We start from the raw sequence: 18,892 nt of genomic DNA, 5'->3' as shown, positions 1-18,892 counted from the left end.
TCCCCCAGAAATCACACAGCACACTCCTCCGCTGTCACTCCCCCAGAAATCACACAGCACACTCCTCCACTGTCACTCCCCCAGAAATCACACAGCGCACTCCTCCGCTGTCACTCCCCCAGAAGTCACACAGCGCACTCCTCCGCTGTCACTCCCCCAGAAGTCACACAGCACACTCCTCCCCCAGAAATCACACAGCACACTCCTCCGCTGTCACTCCCCCAGAAGTCACACAGCACACTCCTCCCCCAGAAATCACACAGCACACTCCTCCACTGTCACTCCCCCAGAAATCACACAGCGCACTCCTCCGCTGTCACTCCCCCAGAAGTCACACAGCGCACTCCTCCGCTGTCACTCCCCCAGAAGTCACACAGCACACTCCTCCCCCAGAAATCACACAGCACACTCCTCCGCTGTCACTCCCCCAGAAATCACACAGCACACTCCTCCGCTGTCACTCCCCCAGAAATCACACAGCACACTCCTCCGCTGTCACTCCCCCAGAAGTCACACAGCGCACTCCTCCGCTGTCACTCCCCCAGAAATCACACAGCACACTCCTCCGCTGTCACTCCCCCAGAAATCACACAGCACACTCCTCCCCCAGAAATCACACAGCACACTCCTCCCCCAGAAATCACAGCACACTCCTCCCCCAGAAATCACACAGCACACTCCTCCGCTGTCACTCCCCCAGAAGTCACACAGCACACTCCTCCCCCAGAAATCACACAGCACACTCCTCCGCTGTCACTCCCCCAGAAATCACACAGCACACTCCTCCGCTGTCACTCCCCCAGAAATCACACAGCACACTCCTCCGCTGTCACTCCCCCAGAAGTCACACAGCGCACTCCTCCGCTGTCACTCCCCCAGAAATCACACAGCACACTCCTCCACTGTCACTCCCCCAGAAATCACACAGCGCACTCCTCCGCTGTCACTCCCCCAGAAGTCACACAGCACACTCCTCCCCCAGAAATCACACAGCACACTCCTCTACTCTCCCCGAAGTCCCAGCACCTAGAGAAGGTCTTACCAAAGCTACACATCAGACCATAAAAACACAGGGCTTCAGTGCTGCTTGGCACACCTCTCACATGACTCAATCTGGGCTTTTTGGAGTTGTGGCTTTCTTCCTGCCCCTACAGCTCAGGCTTCTGCAGGGCCTAGGATAGTGTTGCGACATGTACACACTGACCAGTCTTCCACATAAAGCCCTGCAGTCCTTCAAAGTTGCCACTGGATTCCTGGTGGCCTCTCTGATCAGTGAAGACAGGAGGCAGCACTTGATAACCAGCACATATTGGGCACAACAATCAGTCGAAGGCCGACTGATCGTTTTCCCAGACAGTTCTGGTGTGGAGATGTATGCAAACTATGCATTTACCTTGTGTCAGTACATAGTCAAAATGTTTTCACTTTCTAACTTATCTAACTGCCTGCAGGAGACCTGAAAATCCAGTCCTCGAGTACAATCATGTCTGTTGTGGTAACAGGGTGTGTCTGTTCACCAGCTGCCTCTCACACAAGCTCCGAGCAGGAACAGCTCACACTGCTTCAACTCCTGATGCTCATGAACCATCTCCTGATTAAAGCTACAGTGATTCATGCCACTCTCCCTGGTCTTTCCTCCCCTGCCTTGTACCGCAGCTGTTTATATTCCCCTGTCATCTCCCCTCACGGTCTCCTGTCCTGTACTGTAAAACAGTCTATATTCCCATTACCTCCTCTCACTGTGTCTCCTGTCCTTTACTACAGTTATCTCCTCTCACCGGGTCTCCTGTCCTGTACTGTAAAACAGTCTATATTCCCCTGTTACCTCCTCTCACTGTCTCCCATCCTGTACTGTAACTCTCTGCATCACCTGCTCTATTCTCCTGCTATGAAAGATTTTTTGCTGGACACATATTCTATATATTTCTATATTTCACAAACCGCTCTTCTCCTCCCAGCAGAGGACTACTCTACAAGGACCAGTCTTGGTTGACGGACATGTAGACAGACTAGAAGCGTACACACAGCAACATGACTGTCACAGCACGCTGGGACCATCATCACTGACGCTGCTGGAAATAGGGAGGTCTTCCCGGAATCCCAATGTCGAGAGGCATGAATACAGGAGAGTGAGGAACATCAAGGAACTTGGGTAGAAACCAAGTTGCCTGCACTCACTAAGTGGTTTCTATTGCTCTGAGGCAAGCGCACAACAAATGAACACTGTATGAAGAAAGACAATAGTACATAAACTCTGACAAACTGCTTAAAAGAAACCCACTGAACCCACAATTTTTTCTGTTGCTGATTGGTACAACACACGCTTCAAACTCAAGAATACTCTTTATTTTAACACTTGCACTTCCTTCAAGACATTGCAGCATTGTTTCCTGACTGAGATGGATGTGCTTCGGGCTCACTTCACGTAGACTTCAGAGGAGGACAGTGACTGAAGAGAAGCACCTCGAACCCGTCACCCTTCAGTATATGGCCCCGATCACTCCTCCACACCCTGCCCCAAGAGCTGCAGTCACAGAACGGTACAGTAAGCAGACAGGAGGGGGCTGGAGCAGAAGCCACACAGGAAGCACGCTCCTAAAAGGCCGTGGGAACAGGACGAGGTAATGTGATGTCGAGAGTCGAGCGCTAAACCACAGGCGCAGGAGAGAAGACACAGAACATGCCGGTGCACCGGGAATACAAGAATGATCCAGACATGGTGTGGATCAAAGGTAAGCTGTCTGATACAATCTGGCCCCCACACAACTAATTATTGAATGAATCTGTGATTAACTACAGCAGAAGTGAGTTTACAGCATTAGTGAGAGTAACTGGGGACAGAGGAGGAGGGGCTTAAACAAGTAGGCTTCAAGGTAGACTCGTCACACCCACTCTTGGCCAGCACACAGAACCAGTCTTTTTGAGTTCAAGTATAACGATTGGTGAAATGAAAAGGCGTTTCTCCAACTCAAATTGTGAGGTCATGAAGGGTATCCAGGCATTCAATCCATCCAGCAGGAGGTTTTCGAATGAGGAGGCTCTTCTCTTATTGGCAAACGCATATGGAGCAGATGTTGAGGATCTCAGACATGAGCTGGAGAGTACTGGACAAGGAAAAAAGCGGGAAAGACCATCCAGCCAGTCTGTGGGAATTTCTGAACTTTGTGGATCCATACAAAGAGGTTGTTTTTTTAGCTGTTCCGGTGATGGAAAATAGCTGTGGTATTGCCGGTCAGCAGCGCAACATGTGAACGGAGATTGTCAGCCCCTCAGCTAGTGAAGAATCACCTGCACTCCACCGTGACCGAGAACAGACCTGTACCAGTTACATATTTCGATAAAGTTCAGGGTCACCCCCATTCTAACACACACAGGACTGGGGAGTCAGGGTCACCCCCTTATTAAAACACACACAGGACTGGGGAGGCAGGGACACCCCCATATTAATACAAACAGGACTGGAGAGAGGGGGTCCCCCCCATTCTTACACACACACAGGACTGGAGAGAGAGGGTCACCCCCATTCTTACAGACACACTGGACTGGGGAGCCACACACAGAGCACAGCGCTTAAAGAGCCATGCGCAAACAGCACAGATACCCCGATTTAGGACTCGAAGTCACGTAACGATAAAACCCAGTTAGAAACGTCATGGTTCTTCACTCTCAGAAGTGCAAACTATGTGTTAAGTAGTAAACACCTCCTTCTCCCCCTCAGACTGTACAGAGCACTCACACACACACTCACAATTACACACACACTTCACTCACACACAGGCACTCACACACACTCATCACTCACACACTCATCACTCACACGCACTCATCACTCATCACTCACACACACACACACTCACACACACACACACACACACACACACACAGATGGACACGTTTACAATCCTGTGATGCAACTGACTACTTTATCTCCTGCGCCACGCGTGGTCTGAAGCAGCATGCCCGGCCTAGGCATGCTGCCAGAATGTTAAAGCCCCGCCGGACACGCCTGAGCAGGGCTTCCCCACGACCTGAAAGACAAAATAGACGACGGTTATTGTTCTTAGATCTGGATTTTTACGTCTCTCTCAAATCCTGGGTTCTGGGTTCAGGAGTGCTCACAGGACACCCCAGATCTCACCCCCCAGGAGAAACAGACAGACTGTGCTCACAGGACACCCCAGATCTCACCCCCCAGGATAAACAGGCAGGCTGTGCTCACAGGACACCCCAGACCTCACCTCCCAGGACATTCCATGTGGCATGTGCACAAACAGTGCCCCAAAAACTCCCCCCCCCCCCCCCCCCGCCACCCGCACCCTGGAATCGCCTCACAGATCTGAGAAGAGTGGAGAGGGGGGCTGCCTGGAGACTGGTGCTCTAAACCTGGGCAGCTGGGCCTGACCCCTCAAGCGTGGGCCTTTGAGAGCCTGACAGGCGCGTTATCAGCTGACATCAAACGAGCCGAAGCAATCCCAGGATCCTCGATCAAAGCTGCACACCGGCCCCAGTCTCCTACCCGTGACTCTGGAGGTAGGAAGCCCCCTCCTGCCCGAGTGTGGAGTCAGGGACGCAGTCAGGCTGGGCTGCGGCTCTGGACAGGACTCACCCACAGGCGTGTCCCCGGGACGCTCCTCCTGGGCCTCCACGCGGTCCTGGTGTGGGCGGCGGCGCTGGCGGCTTCTCTGGCGCCTGCGGTGGGGGGGCGGGGGGCCCTGGTCCCGGCGGAGACCTGCAGCACCGAGGCTACCAGGCCGGCGGCCATGTGGCTCAGGGCCGAGGCAGGCCTGTCCAGCTCTCCAGCAGGGCCGGCACCGTCGGGAGGAGTGCTCGCCGGGGCCACTGTCCCGAGCAGCCCGGTGACTATGTCCTCCACAATGTAGGACAGGCCGGAGCAGGAGGAGGACGTGACGGAGGAGGACGTGACGGAGGAGGACGAGGAGGAGGAGGAGGACGTGGAGGAGGAGCAAACCGGGATCGGCAGGTCAGCGAGGGAGCTCGCCCGGATGACGGGCGTGCCGGCGGCCTGCTGGAGCCGGGAGAGCTCTGAGGGCGCCGCACTCTCGTCTCCCGATGGCCTGGACGCTGCCCGCGGGAGCGGGGCGCCGGCCTCCGGCGGGACGAGGGCGCGCACCTCTCCGGTGCCGGGAGAGTCCTGGAGGGAAGCTCCGGGCCGCGCCGTCCGCTCCGCTGTGCAGCGGCTGCGGCCCTCCGGCCTCCCTCTGGCCCCGGCGTCCGGCGCTCCTGCGGAACGAGGTGAGATGGACAGTCTATCTGGAGGTGTGACACAGGCGACCTACAGTCCAGCTAGAATATACACTCCCTGTGATCTATCTAGAATATTATATACACTCTACAGTCCAGCTAGAATATACACTCACTGTGATCTATCAAGAATATTATATACAGTCTACAGTCCAGCTAGAATATACACTCCCTGTGATCTATCTAGAATATAATATACAGTCTACAGTCCAGCTAGAATATACACTCCCTGTGATCTATCAAGAATATACACTCCCTGTGATCTATCTAGAATATTATATACAGTCTACAGTCCAGCTAGAATATACACTCCCTGTGATCTATCTAGAATATTATATACAGTCTACAGTCCATCTGGAATATACACTCCCTGTGATCTATCTAGAATATTATATACAGTCTACAGTCCAGCTAGAATATACACTCCCTGTGATCTATCTAGAATATAATATACAGTCTACAGTCCAGCTAGAATATACACTCCCTGTGATCTATCTAGAATATTATATACAGTCTACAGTCCTGCTAGAATATACACTCCCTGTGATCTATCTAGAATATTATATACAGTCTACAGTCCAGCTAGAATATACACTCCCTGTGATCTATCTAGAATATTATATAGTCTACAGTCCAGCTAGAATATACACTCCCTGTGATCTATCTAGAATATAATATACAGTCTACAGTCCAGCTAGAATATACACTCCCTGTGATCTATCTAGAATATTATATACAGTCTACAGTCCTGCTAGAATATACACTCCCTGTGATCTATCTAGAATATTATATACAGTCTACAGTCCTGCTAGAATATACACTCCCTGTGATCTATCTAGAATATTATATACAGTCTACAGTCCAGCTAGAATATACACTCCCTGTGATCTATCTAGAATATAATATACAGTCTACAGTCCAGCTATAATATACACTCACTGTGATCTATCTAGAATATAATATACAGTCTACAGTCCTGCTAGAATATACACTCCCTGTGATCTATCTAGAATATTATATACAGTCTACAGTCCTGCTAGAATATACACTCACTGTGATCTATCTAGAATATAATATACAGTCTACAGTCCAGCTAGAATATACACTCACTGTGATCTATCTAGAATATAATATACAGTCTACAGTCCAGCTAGAATATACACTCCCTGTGATCTATCTAGAATATTATATACAGTCTACAGTCCTGCTAGAATATACACTCACTGTGATCTATCTAGAATATAATATACAGTCTACAGTCCAGCTAGAAGACACTCAGAAATCCCCCTTCTCCCACCCTCCTATAACCTCTCACCTCTCCTGTGCTGGGCGGGGGGGGTGTCCGCGGGCACCACTGCGCCCATGACCATGCTGACCAGCAGGCTGGAGAGCGCGGCCAGCACGCCGTCGTGGTGCTGGGAGTCGGGCCACACGCGTCGCTCCGCCAGCGGGGCCACCGACCCCGAGAGCTTGCGCCAGAAGGACCGCAGCCGCCCCTCCCTCTCGCTGGCCGCGGGGGCGCTCTTCCTGTCCAGCTGGCGGGACAGCGCCGCGGGGAAGCCCAGGCACTGCGCCAGCAGCTTCCCCACGAACTTCTCCAGCACGCCGCGCAGCAGCCGGGCGCCGGGCTCCGAGAGCGCGGGGGCGCGGGGCGGGGCGAGGGCGGGCGCGCAGGGCTCTGGGGAGATCCTCCTGCAGCGCCCGCGGCCCAGGTCTCCCGGCTCTCCCGGCCTGGCCACCGGCGGCTCCGGGAGCAGGCCGGCACCCGCGGCGCTGCCGAGGGAGGTGGCGGAGGGCGAGACAGGGACGCTGGCCGGCGGGCTGTCCAGACACAGGCTGGAGAACAGGACGTCCGTGATGGTGGTGGACAGCTGCTCCACGGTCAGCGGGGCCTGCCCCCCGCGCGCGGCCCGCACCGCCCGCAGGATCCGGCTGACCACGCGCTGCGGGTCGGGGGCGGAGTGGGCCTGTCCCTGCTGGGGCGCCGGCCCGGCGGTGCAGGCCGCCATCAGCTCCAGCGAGTCCGGAGAGCTGCTGTCCAGCTCCGCTGATGACGTGCGGATGCTGACCTGGGACGGAGACTCGGACGGGTACAGGGACTCAGACGTGGACTCGGACGTGGACATGGACAGGGCCTCCTGGCTCACAAAGGCTTTCAGCCTGGCCACCACCGCCTGGACGAGCCCCCTGGACACGGCCTGGACCTCGGCCGGCTGGAGCGACCTTCCCGAGGCCAGCCGGTCGCACGCCGCCGCGCGGAGCAGCCCGCACACTTCCTGCTCGCCCTCCTCGGACCCCGGAGCCGCGGCGGCGGCCAGGCCCTGCAGGACGGCGGCCACGATGTCGGAGGCGAGCAGCGAGCAGCTCGAGGAGGCGGCGGGGGGGCCGGGCGGCGGCGGGGGCAGGAGCCTCTCGATGATGCGCCGGACGGGCTGGACCGTGCTCTGCTGCAGCCTCGACCTGAGGGCGTCCAGAAGGCCCCCCAGGCGCCCCGGGCCGCCGACGGCCAGGTGGGAGCGCGCGGCGCTGGCGGGGCGCGGGGCCGGCCCGGCGGGGGGGGGCTTCTCCAGCCTGGCCAGCGCGGAATCCACGATCTCCCGGGCCAGCAGGCTCTCCTTGGAGAGCCGCGCGCCCCGCCCGGAGCCGGCCCTCTGCCGCTCCTCCTTGGCCAGCTGGGACTGGATCCCCTGGAAGACGGCGCTCACCAGCTCCCGGGTCTGGAGGCTGAGCTCCAATGCGTCTTCCTCAGGCAAAGAGGAAGAGGAAGAGGAGGGGTCGGACTCCGGACAGCGGCCGGTAGGCGCCGGACTCACCGCTCTCCCCTCTCCGGGCGCGGGAGCTGGCGGCGGCCGGCTGTCGGGGGCAGACGCCTGGAGCTCCAGCTGCAGAGCTTCTTCCTCCTGCGTCTCCTCGGCGACGCTCCGCAGGATGACGCCCACGATCTCCTGGGCCAGGCTGCCGAGCTCCGCCTCCTCCTCCGAACGCTCTCCCGAGCCGCCCAGGAGCCTGCAGGCCGAGCTGTCGGCGCAGGCCTGGCTCTCCACCGACCGGCAGCGCGGGGCCTGGCTGGAGGTGGGGGGCTCGGGGGTGTCCAGGAGGCAGGGGAGGTCAAAGGTCACTGCGTCCTCCTGCGCCTCTGCCTGCAGGAGCTGCAGCGTCTCCACGGCCCTGCAGACCACACCCCACACCATGCTCTCGGCCCTCCGGGTGAGGGACGGGCTCGGGGGGCTTGGGGGGCACTGCGGGCTCGGGGGACTCAGGGGGCACTGCGGGTTTGGGGGGCTCAGGGGGCGCACGTCCGCGGACGACACTGTGAAGGCGGCCGCAGCGCTTTCGCTGGCGCCGGCCTGCAGGTGCTTCACAATGTCCACCGCCTTGTACATGACGTCCCACACCAGGACCCCCGCCTCCTTGACCAGGGGCGAGGACGGGGGGCGCGGGGGACCCCGCCAGGTCCTCGCCCTCCTCGGCTCCGGAGGGGGGACCCTCCTGGGGGTCGACCTCCATCGGGGCGTCCTCCGCTGCCTCTGGGGTGGCCATGTTGCCTGGCAGGGACGCCACCGAGGGCCTGGAGGACGCCGGACTTGGGGGGGACGGGGGCGGCGCCCCACCATTGGGAGCCCGAGCCGGTGGCGCCGCGCGGGGGGCTGAGCTCGCGGCGGGAGCCCGAGCCGCTGGCGCCGTGCGGGGGGCTGAGCTCGCGGCGGGAGCCCGAGCCGCTGGCGCCGTGCGGGGGGCTGAGCTCGCAGCGGGAGCCCGAGCCGCTGGCGCCGTGCGGGGGGCCGAGCTCGCAGCGGGAGCCCGGGTCGCTGGCGCTGCACTGGAGCGAGGTGTCGCTGGGGCAGCCGGGCGACTCCTCGAACTCCTGGATGGCCGGGATCAGGATGTCGCTCACGGCCGTCACTACCCATCTCACGAGGCCCCCCAGGACGGGGCCCAGCCCCTCCGCGGAGACCTGCGCACAACAGACATGGCGGCTAGGGCCTTCGCCTTCCTCACCGGGGCCTTGTCCAGGCGCCCGGCCACGTCCTGCAGCCAGGCCACCGGCCCACTGCCACTGGGGGGGAAACCCCACCTCAACACGGGGAGAACATGCAAACTCCACACAGACAGGCAGCCCGGCACGGCATCGAGCCCAGGACAGCTGCACCGCCTTCGTTTAGTCAAAGTGCAACACCTACAGCGATCATAACAGCAGCTGATAAAAAAGGAGTGCACTGTTCTATCAGAAGACTTACTGTTATAAATCATACTAAACCTTGCCCTGTACTCAATTAGCTCAGGCTGCAGTCTTACAGAAACATGGAAGAAAATAAAAGGCCATTTTCAGAGCAAGCAGCACTGTGCAGCGGGGATCAGGGCTCTCCTCAGGACTAGAAGGTTGCGGGTTCAAACCCCAGGGGAGGAGCTGCTGTGCCCATGAGGTAGCCCTTCACTCTGACCTTCAGCTTCGGCCAAGTAAGTCGCTGTCATTCAGCCGAACCGAACCTGGGCTTGCAGTTAGTGACGTGTGGCAGTGGTACATGTGCCAGCGGTAGGCTGGAAGAATACTCACTCTCTGTCTTAGCTGTTCTTCTATGCTCGTTTTTCTGTGAAGAGACAAGGCACAGCTGACACCAGTCATCCTGACTGAGCATTCAGACACCACGGCGGTTATCTGTGAGTGCTGACACTGATGTGGCCTCTCCACATGTTCACAGCTCTGCTCTGCTCTATCCAGAATCAGTAGGGAGCTGGACAGCTTTCCAGTAAACATCTGGACACATGTAGTAAGACTCTGCACCTGCTGGAGCAGGTATCCTGTCTCTGTTTTGTTAAAGCACACACTGATTTCATCAATTAAAAAAATCATCCCCCTGCATGCCAGTACTCTGCCATGATCATCGGGAGCTAATGGACCTACATTGATCACAAATGTGCTGATCAGATCTTTAGTCAGCAATTTTGGGTGTTTGAAGAACTCGAGATAGGAAGGTGTGTGTATAAAATTTTAGGAGCATCTTGGAAATTGCAGGTTTCTCAGTCCTGATCTTGGAGGATCCCTGTCTTTGCTGGTTTTTGTTGCAACTAGAACTGCCCACATCCACAGTGGGAGAGACACTGTATCAGGCACGCCCACAGTTGGAGAGACACTGTATCAGGCACGCCCACAGTGGGAGTGACACCGTAGAAGACACGCCCACAGTGGGAGTGACTGTAGAAGGCCCGCCCACAGTGGGAGTGCACTCCATCAGACACACCCACAACTGGAGTGACACTGTATCAGACACACCCACAGTGGGAGTGACACTGTAATCAGACATGCCCACAGTGAAAGTAACATTTTATTCAATTCAATTCAATTCAAGGTGCTTTATTAGCATGACCGATAGGTACAATCAGTGTTGCCAAAGCAAATAAAAATAATAAAATTAACATAGAACAAAACAAAACATAGAAGTAAAATAAAATCTACAGACATGTTACAGACATTTACAACAAAGACATATTATATAATATCGACATATACTGTAGGCGGCTGGAGCATTATTGGGAGACGGACTCACTGTTCCTCAGGCTGTGACAGGAGATCACATACTGGGCTGCCAGATCAACTGAGTTCCCTCCTCCCTCTCCCAGTAGGATTGGGACCTGTTGTGGTTTTGGCAGGTGTGGGAACTCTGGGATTAGATTTCTGAATTTCGGGAAGAATGTTTCTCTAATCCCAGAGTATCTGTCACAGTGCAGTAGGAAGTGCACCTCTGTCTCTATTTCTCCCTGCTGGCAGTGGGAGCACAGCCTGTCCTCTCTGGGCAGCCAGGTCTGCCTGTGTCGCCCAGTTTCTATGGCCAGGTTGTGGTCACTGAGCCTGTACTTCGGCAGGGTCTGTTTCTGTTTGTTATTTTTTATTTTGGTCAAATATTCAGCTAGTGTGTATTGTCTGTTTAAGGTTCTGTAGCATTCCAGTTTATGTTGTGTTTGTGTGTGTGTGTCCCAGTGTGTGAGATATTGCTGTTTGATCTGTGCTGTGATGTGGTTGAGTCTGGGTTGTGGTGCTCTAGCAGTGCTGTCCTGAGGCTGGTTAGTGTTGGTGTGGCTCAGGTCGGTGAGCCTCAGGACCAGCTGGCTCAGGGGGCTCTGTTTTGGGCTCAGCTCTTGGCTCAGCAGGGCTTTGTGGTGGTAGGAATTTTGGTCACTGTTTTTTAGGTGTAGCCAATACTTTAATATTCTTTTCTGTATGTTTATCAATAGTGGGTACTGGCCTAATTCGGCCCTGCACCCGTTGTTAGGAGTTTTTCTCTGCACACGGAGGATGATTCTACAGATCTCCATGTGCAGAGTTTCTGTGGGGTGTTTGTCCCATTGGGTGTAATCCTGGTCTGTGAGGGGACCCCAAACTTCACTGCCGTATAGTGCAATGGGTTGGATTACACTTTCAAATATTTGGAGCCAGATTCTTGTTGGTGGGTTGATGTTGAAGAGCCTCCTTCTTATTGCGTAGAAAGCCCTGAGTGCCTTCTCCCTCAGTGCCTTCACTGCCAGGTCAAAACTCCCGGAAGAGCTGATGGTGAGACCGAGATATGTGTAGCTGGATGTGTGCTCCAATGTGTTGTTGTTCAGTGTGAATTTGTACCTGTTTCCCTGAGGTCTGGCTTTCTTCTGGAAAACCATAACTCTGGTCTTGTCCAGATTGACTGTCAGTGCCCAGGTCTGACAGTACTGCTCCAGCAGTGCCAGGTTCTGCTGCAGCCCCTGTTCTGTGGGCGACAGCAGGACCAGGTCATCTGCGTAGAGCAGGAACTTGATTTCTGTGTCGTGTAGTGTAAGACCAGGAGCTGCAGACTGCTCCAACATTTTATCTGACACACCCACAGTGACTCTCATGCCTGCAAGAGAAATCAAGCAACAGGGAGCCAGGATACTGGGTCAAACTCACAGGTGGGTCAGATGCGTGCTCAGAGACTTCTGGGGCGGCTCTGAGCGGCAGCTCTTCTCTCCTGGGGACGAAGACGTCTCTGTTGCACGAGACGGGAGAGCCGAGGAACGATGGGTCTCTGTCTGACTCACTGCTGAGGAAGAACAGGAGAGAGTGAGCGAAGTTCCTTCTCGGTTTCACTAAACCAGCACAAGTCAGAGGTCAGTAAGAACGACCTTCTGGACTTGGAACAAACCGGCACCACACATGAGCGCGAGCCCCAGGGGTCCACTGGTGCATCGGACTGGTCTTGTCCTCAGTGTCCTTAAACATTAAATCATAGGAAAAGCAAAACAGGAGGAGACCGGGGGAAATCAGCATGCAAACTATCGTAGTAATTAACCGCAATAACTATGTTCCTGAAATACCCTGAGAGTCTCTGGAGACCCTTGAGAGTCTCCAGGATACCCGAGAGATTTAGGGATACCCTGAGGGTCTCTGGGATACCCTGAGACCCCCGGGAAGCCCTGTTTTCTGAGCAGATCTCCATGGCCGTGGAGGTCAGCCAGCAGTTCCAGGAGACAGACGGGCCGAGTCTCACCTGCCTCGCTGTGGACACGGGCTTCCTCTGGGACTGCTGCCAAGCGCATGTCCTGCTTCGGCGCCTTCTGTAGCACAAGACATGCCCTGTTAGAAAGGCTCCGACACACAGGGATCATTGTGTCATAACTATCTGACGGGTGACTTCCGGACCACAGACTGACATCTGATCCAAAGGAAGAACAGACCACCTGAAGGAGCAGTGACTGTCTCATGTTGGGTCATGGGGTCAGGGGTCAGGGATTTTAACTTGGGACCCTCATGGTGATTTAGAATGGTTTAGGGATCAGAGATCAGGGGTCAATGGACAGGGATACTAAACTGGAACCCTGTCCTGGCAACTCAAAGTGGATCATGGGGTCAGGTGTTAGGGATTCTAAGCTTGGACAGTCCTAGTGACTTAGAGTTCAGAGGTCAGGGTTCAGGGATTCTAAGCTGGGACCCTCCTAGTGACTCAGAGGTCAGAGCAGGATGACTGTTGCCCCTCCAGGTGAAGAGTCACCCTGCTTCTCTCTGCTGTCGACAGGCAGCTCTGCAGAAAAGCGCTTCTTGTAGGGCGGCGGTACCTTCTTGTCCCAGCGCCTTTCCAGTCGCAGCTCCCTATGGACCTCCACCTCCAGCTCCTGCAGCTGCTGACGCAGTCTCTTGCGCCAGGCCTGCGCCAAGGTCAGAGGTCAGAGGTCAGCATGCCACCGCACTAACTCCTGCAGCCAGGAGCTCCAGAGTGGTGGAGATTCTTAAACCAGGCTTCTCAGGAGAGCCAGCCCTGCGGCCATTACTGCTGCTAACACATGTGTCTGAAGGAGCAGGCTAAAATCATATCAAACCATCAGACTGCAGCTACACACCCCCAGTCAAGTACGACCTCCAGACTCTTTCCAAAAACAGCACAGCTAACCAGGGCAGTGGGATCTGTGCTCACGCAGACCACAGTAAGACACAGTAATGTTTGTCAGGGTGTCCACTGCACAGGAAAATTATCATTAATCTAGAACTCAAATAGTTATCACCGATACTAGTGTACTGTAAAAGGGCAGCTGGCTCAGACAAGATGTAGTCCAGACAAGACCAACATTACCCAGAAGGCAATGGGGACTTCACAGTCACCTGACCATGAATGGAACATTTAAAACCATGATCCAGAGGCATCTAGAGATGTTCGTCATCTCCCGGCTGGAGATGGAACAGGCCTGTGGGCTTGATGAATATTTACACACTGCAGTGAGGGTGAGGAGGGGTGTGGGAGGGAGTGACGCTGTCGCCTGTCTCTTACCAGCTCCGAGTAGCTGTGGGTGTTCTGGTTTTCAGTCCTGCCATTGCGGGCCCTTCAGACAGAGCACAGAGCAGGTCAGTATACGGGCCGTGAGAATGAATGGATAATATTATATACAGGTCAGCTCCATCTGTCTAGAATATAATATACAGGCCACCAGTCTAGCTAGAATATAATATACAAGTCAGAATTCTAGCTATTTTAAGCAACAAACATGGTGAATAGCGCCATCTCAGCACACAGACTTTCTCAAGGTTACAGCAGATAACCCTCAGGACCACTTGAGATCTGAACCCACAGCCCTAACCTGAGGCCCTAAGTGCTGTCCTGACCTCTTGCTCTGTCAATCTGTGTGTCCAAGCTGGGGCCAGTCACTTTCCTGTTCATTACTGTCTACCTGTCTCTCAATCGATCTAGCTGTGATCTACACAACTGCCTGCATCTTTCCTTCTTGATAACTTTGGCCTGATGGTAAGTGAAGTTCCCCTGGATTGGATCTGACCCCTTCCTGTTTTCCATCAGCCCACATGTTAGCATGAGTGCACATGAGGGCCCAGTGCTCCAAGCTCCCCAGCGTCCCTCCTCCTCCTCACCTCCAGATCCGTGCGGCACTCCCGCAATCCAGTAGCCACTCCCGCAGGTGGCACGCAGTTATTCCTGGTGGGATCTGTTTCTTCTCCTGCAGGACCAGGAACTTCCTCACTAGTTCCTTCTGTGAAAACCAGGGAGTCGGTCAGCAAGGCAACCCCCTACGGTTGGGAGACGACAAGACCCCGCTGTCGGCAGCTCGATCGGGCTCCCACCCCCACCTGCTCTCGCAGGAAGCTCTTCTCCCAGTCCAGCTTCACCGTGGTCAGATACTCCCGGTATTGGTTGAACTCCTTAGTGGTGCAGATCACCTTCAGAACAACACAGGAGCAGTGACAATCAGCACAGAGCGGCGACACAGCGACAGGCTCTGCGCTGAGACTATAGAGGAAGGACTATCAGTGCAGAGAGGCGACACAGCGACAGGCTCTGTGCTGAGACTACAGAGGAAGGACTATCAGTGCAGAGAGGAGACACAGCGACAGGCTCTGCGCTGAGACTACAGAGGAAGGACTATCAGTGCAGAGAGGAGACACAGCGACAGGCTCTGCGCTGAGACTATAGAGGAAGGACTATCAGTGCAGAGAGGCGACACAGCAACAGGCTCTGCGCTGAGACTACAGAGGAAGGACTATCAGTGCAGAGAGGAGACACAGCGACAGGCTCTGTGCTGAGACTACAGAGGAAGGACTATCAGTGCAGAGAGGAGACACAGCGACAGGCTCTGCGCTGAGACTACAGAGGAAGGACTATCAGTGCAGAGAGGAGACACAGCGACAGGCTCTGCGCTGAGACTACAGAGGAAGGACTATCAGTGCAGAGAGGAGACACAGCGACAGGCTCTGCGCTGAGACTACAGAGGAAGGACTATCAGTGCAGACAGACGACACAGCACTGACTCTGTAGAGGATGCCTGTCCATTGGGTCATGCTTCTGAATGTTGTCCTATATCAAATATCATCCTATATTGATTTTCAACTGGCTCTTCCAACTGAGCCAACACAATACACTGGGTGTGACCTCTGACCTCTACTGTTGCTCACACATCAGATGAGCAGCAGGGTTAAAGGTCAGGGGCAGGTGCAGAGGCAAGGGCTTGGGTCTGGGCTCAGCAGGAGCCATTCAGGCGCTCAGCCTCAGTGTTTCCAGAGGGGGCTCATGGGGCAGCCGCAGTCAGAATCAGTTCCTGGGTCACAGAGGTCACGGAGGGGCCGAGGTTGTCAGAGCCAGCATTACAGGACGGTGTGGGGAGACCCTCTTCCCTTGCCCTCCGCCTGCGTCCTCGGCCCCTGGCCTCCATCCTCACTCACCTTCTTCTGCGGCGTGAGGAGGCCCTGGCGCACGAGCAGGCGCTGCCGGTCGCGCTGGCTGAAGAACTGCTTCAGGTTGGGGTCGTGCAGACTGTTGTAGGTGCTGTGCAGCAGCCGGCCACTGGGGTCGGTCAGCACAAAATCCGCGCTGTCCTGATGCAGCTGCCGAGGGGGACAGGCGATATGTCAGCCCACAGCCACCAGGGGGCGCCAGCGCATTCGTTCAACAGCAAACTGAACTGGAGGGGAATTCCCTGCGGCTCTTGCTGGACTGTTTAATTGTACAGCGCCTTGGTGCTATATATACTAATGGTAATGATAGTCACAGGTTGTGATGCAGGATGAAGTAGGATGGTGAAGTCCCCGAGACTGGACAGAGAGGGGTGCAGAACCTCACTGAATCTCTCCTCTGCTCAACTGTGGGCTCTGACTCTCACTCCCCCTTTGGGTTTCCCACAAGGAACCTTTGCTGTACTTAAAGGGGGCTCTGTGAAAAAGCCACCATCTTGGCTCAAAACTTGGGTACACAGGTCAGGCCTTGAGCCAAGATGGACACCTGTTCATTGAGAAAAGCTGCAGAATGAGGCACAGCCGGTCTGGGTGAGTATGCAGCACTCAGGGGGAGTGGGATTCCACACAGATCCTATCCTAACAGCTCCTTTCTCTCCATGTGGTAGTAAAACATCCTCCAGAGTGCTAAAGGCTCACTCAGACCAGCTGTACCTCATTCTTGGAGCTGCTTCCTCAGTTAACAGGCAGCCATCTTGGCTCAAGGCCACACCATGGCGCTCGACTTTTGAGCCATGATGGTGGGGTCAACTTCACAGTATAATAATAATAATTCAGGTGGGGAGCTGCGTCAGCATGCGTAGGCTGCAAAGGAACAAGTAATAGGTTTATTCCATGCTGAAAAAAAGAAGAAAGAGAACACAACGTTTCGGCCGTGGAGCCTTCTTCAGGTGTGAGAGAGACAGGGCAGTAGGCAAAGGTAAAGTAGCGGGAGAACAAAGGTTGGGAGGGAGGAGGAGTGAGAGGCGGGAGCAGGGGACAGAATGAGAGGCCAATCAAGAGGTGTGAAGTCAGAATGGGTGCAGAGAGGTGTGAAATGAAACTTCCAATGAATGGAGAAAATTTAAAAGAACAGTAGGCTGTCGTTAAGAGAAGGGAGAATGTGTGATCCTAGCTGCAGAATAATTTTGAATTCGGTGGTCTTTCTGATGTATGAGATCGGAAAACTGTCTTTGAGAAGATGTCTCCGAGTCTCCTTCCTGTTTCTCCAATGTAGATGTCTCCAAGTCTGGAGTATACCTCTAACTCATCCCCAGCTCACAGCCGAAAGAGACAGAAGGACTGACTGCTGCGTGCTCATGTCCAGAGAGAAGCTCTTACCCTCTCGCAGAGGCTGGTGGTGTAGAAAGTGGTGCGAACTCCGGGGACGATCGGGGTCTTGGATCCCAGAGGCTGATCCAGCAGGAAGTCAGCCACCTCCGTCCCGGCGAGGGGACGGACACCCTGAGACAACACAAAGACAGCAGCTCACAACGGGGCTCGATATCATCGGTCTGTGGTGCAGCACCATCAGTTATTGGGGTGCAGCAGTACAGATCCTTCCTGGCTGAGAACTGAGTGAAATTGTTCTCCGGGGTGGGGTGATCTGGTTCTAGGGGTGCTGACTGTTTCCTCTTTGCAGTAAATTTGCACCCATTGACACAGGAGCTGCAGGAGTGAAAGGCCCTGCTCACAGATAGACCATCTTAAACCTGCAACCTTCCCCTGAGGAGGCCAGAGCCCCTGACCCTTACTACTGCGCCTCACTGAGGAAACCCAACTAGGCCATGCAGACCGGACTTAGGCAAGGAGGGGGGTTAGGGGGGTAGATTTCAGGGTGGGGTCAGGGACAGGAGTGTGTGGGGGGTTATATTTCAGGGTGGGGTCAGGGACAGGAGTACAGGTGGGGTTATATTTCAGGTTGGGGTCAGGGACAGGAGTCTGAAGGGAGTGTCACACACTGACAGGCGGAAGGAACTGAGTCTCTTTATCCTGAAGGGAGTGACCCACACTGACAGGCTGAAGGAACTGAGTCTCTTTAGTCTGAAGGGAGTGACCCACACTGACAGGCTGAAGGAACTGAGTCTCTTTAGTCTGAAGGGAGTGACCCACACTGACAGGCGGAAGGAACTGAGTCTCTTTATCCTGAAGGGAGTGACCCACACTGACAGGCTGAAGGAACTGAGTCTCTTTAGTCTGAAGGGAGTGACCCACACTGACAGGCTGAAGGAATGGAGTCTCTTTAGTCTCAAAGGCAGTGTCCCACACTGACAGGCTAAAGGAACTGAGTCTCTTTAGTCTGAAGGGAGTGACCCACACTGACAGGCTGAAGGAACTGAGTCTCTTTAGTCTAAAGGGAGTGTCCCACACTGACAATCTGGAGAAACTGAGTCTCTTTAGTCTGAAGGGAGTGTCCCACATTGACAGGCTGAAGGAACTGAGTCTCTTCAGTCTGAAGGGAGTGTCCCACACTGACAGGCTGAAGGAACTGAGTCTCTTTAGTCTGAAGGGAGTGTCCCACACTGACAAGCTGAAGGAACTGAGTCTCTTTAGTCTGAAAGGCAGTGTCCAACACTGTCAGGCTGAAGGAACGGAGTCTCTTTAGTCTGAAGGAAGTGTCCCACACTGACAGGCTGAAGGAACTGAATCTCTTTAGTCTGAAGGGAGTGTCACACAGTGTCAGGCTGAAGGAACTAAGTCTCTTTAGTCTGAAGGGAGTGTCCCACACTGACAGATTGAAGGAACTGAGTCCCTTTAGTCTGAAGGGAGTAACCCACACTGACAGGCTGAAGGAATGGAGTCTCTTTAGCCTGAAAGGCAGTGTCCCACACTGACAGGCTGAAGAAACTGAGTCTCTTTAGTCTGAAGGGAGTGACCCACACTGACAGGCTGAAGGAACTGAGTCTCTTTAGTCTG

The 18,892-nt window shown here is 54.8% G+C and overlaps 1 pseudogene across 1 annotated transcript; it reads right to left on the bottom strand.

Moving 5' to 3' along the window:
* Nucleotides 1-3,906: 3,906 nt before the first annotated feature.
* Nucleotides 3,907-17,633, bottom strand: LOC148656984 (uncharacterized; annotated as a pseudogene). The gene is made up of 13 exons (XR_015941088.1): nucleotides 17,630-17,633; nucleotides 17,318-17,463; nucleotides 15,929-16,090; nucleotides 14,840-14,929; nucleotides 14,624-14,742; nucleotides 14,031-14,082; nucleotides 13,324-13,413; nucleotides 12,759-12,825; nucleotides 12,179-12,311; nucleotides 9,818-9,851; nucleotides 6,578-9,217; nucleotides 4,607-5,271; nucleotides 3,907-4,028 (listed from the first exon to the last, which is right to left on the bottom strand). The product of XR_015941088.1 is annotated as an uncharacterized LOC148656984 (transcript).
* Between the last annotated feature and the right edge of the window lie 1,259 nt (nucleotides 17,634-18,892).

Source organism: Lepisosteus platostomus, chromosome 8, assembly GCF_059453375.1.
Source record: "Lepisosteus platostomus isolate fLepPlt1 chromosome 8, fLepPlt1.hap1, whole genome shotgun sequence".
Classification (NCBI taxonomy): Eukaryota; Metazoa; Chordata; class Actinopteri; order Semionotiformes; family Lepisosteidae; genus Lepisosteus; species Lepisosteus platostomus.
This window is presented reverse-complemented; position numbering and strand designations above follow the sequence as displayed.